General features: G+C 40.6%; 1 non-coding gene across 1 annotated transcript; it reads right to left on the bottom strand.

The window, feature by feature from the left end:
• Positions 1-1,613: 1,613 nt before the first annotated feature.
• On the bottom strand, positions 1,614-1,685 carry trnaq-uug (transfer RNA glutamine (anticodon UUG)). The gene has a single exon. It is a non-coding gene; the product is annotated as a tRNA-Gln (tRNA).
• Positions 1,686-1,948: the final 263 nt, after the last annotated feature.

The raw sequence follows: 1,948 nt of genomic DNA, 5'->3' as shown, positions 1-1,948 counted from the left end.
TCTGTCAGGTTGGATAGGGAGCGTTGCTGCACAGCTATTTTCAGGTCTCTCCAGAGATGTTCGTTAAGGTTCTGGCTGAACCACTCAAGGACATTCAGAGACTTGACCCGAAGCATTGTCTTGGCTGTGTGCTTACGGTCGTTGTCCTGTTTGAAGGTGAACCTTCGCCCGAGTCTGAGGTCCTGAGCACTCTGGAGCAGGTTTTCATCAAGGATCTCTCTGTACTATGCTCTGTTCATCTTTTCTTCGATCCTGAGTGGTCTCCCATACTCTGCCGCTGAAAAACATCCCCACAGCATGATGCTGCCACCCCCATGCTTCACGGTAGGGATGGTGCCAGGTTTCCTCTAGACGTGACGCTTGGCCTTCAGGCCAAAAACTTACATCTTGGCCTCCTGAGTGGCGCAGTGGTCTAAGGCTGGTGGAGTCACTACAGATCAGGTTCAATCCCGGTTTGTGTTGCAGCCAACAGTGACCTGGAGACCCATGAGGCAGCACAGTGTTGTCTGGCTTATGGGAAGGTTCGGCCCGGCCGGGATGTTATTGTACACAGTCACCAGTAGTATGGCGTTTCCTCCAACACATTGGTGTGGCTGGCTTCTGTGTTAAGTGAGCAGGGTGTCAAGAAGCAGTGCGGCTTGGTGGGGTTGTGATTTTCGGAGGATGCATGGCTCTCGACATTCGCCTCTTCCGAGTCCGTATGGGAGTTGCAGTGATGAGATAAGACTGTAAGTGGGCTGTCATGTGCCTTTTACTGTTCATATTGTGAAAATGTATATTCTGCCTGTTGCATGGATCGTAAAACGTGTGCTGCTATACTTTACATTTCAATTTGCTGTTATACAGTGGTGGGAAAAGTACTCAATTGTCATACTTGAGTAAAAGTAAAAATACCTTAATAGAAAACTAGTAAAAGTCAAAAAGTATTTGGTTTTAAATATACTTAAGTATTAAGAGTAAATGGAATTGCTAAAATGTACTTAAGTATCAAAAGTAAAAGTGAAAGTTTAAACCATTTCAAATTCCTTATTTAAAGCAAACCAGACTGCACAATTTCCTTTTTTTTTCTTTTTATTGACAGATAGCACTCAGACATAATTTACAAATGAAGCATTTGTATTTAGTGAGTCCGCCAGATCAGAGGCAGTAGGGATGACCAGGAATGTTCACTTGATAAGTGTGTGAATGGGACCATTTTCCTGTCAAAATAGAACGAGGATTTTTGGGTGTCAGGGAAAATGTATGGAGTAAAAAGTACATTATTTTCTTTAGGAAAGTTAGTGAAGTAAAAGTTGTCGAAATGTAAATAGTAAAGTAAAGTACAGATCTCCGAAAAAGCTACTTAACTAGTACTTTCAAGTATTTTAACTTAAGTACTTTACACCACTGCTGTTATACTTTGGTTCTATATATATATATCACAAATAATACAACGTTACTGTTATAAAACAAGAAATCTAATGATTCAGTGTTTTGCATATATGGCATATATTTGGTGTACCAATATCAAACTGATATCTACTAACTTGCCTGTATTATCATTGATGATTTAGCCTATTGATAACATGTCAAATGTCACATAGAAATCCAAAGTTGCAATTTTTCATAAAATAAGGTTCTACCGAGATTTGAACTCGGATCGCTGGATTCAAAGTCCAGAGTGCTAACCATTACACCATAGAACCGTGCTGCGCATGACGAGTGGAATTATAAGATATAAAGATGATCTATCGTTCAAATGTTGACATTGAGTAATTGTAGAAATATTTTGAGTAGGATTGTATTCGCTTAACCCAATATTACAGTTCATATTTAGCGGTGTCTAGTAGCCGGCAAATCATTCCCCTACGTTTCAATGCAATTGCAATGCCACAAATGAACGGTAGGCGGCAACCTGTGCTTATCATCGCAAACAGATTTCCTTTCAAAGAAAGCCCATGTGGTGTCC

Source organism: Salmo salar, chromosome ssa23, assembly GCF_905237065.1.
Source record: "Salmo salar chromosome ssa23, Ssal_v3.1, whole genome shotgun sequence".
NCBI lineage: Eukaryota > Metazoa > Chordata > Actinopteri > Salmoniformes > Salmonidae > Salmo > Salmo salar.
Note: the sequence above shows the minus strand (reverse complement) of the source record. Positions and strands in the feature narration are given on the sequence as shown.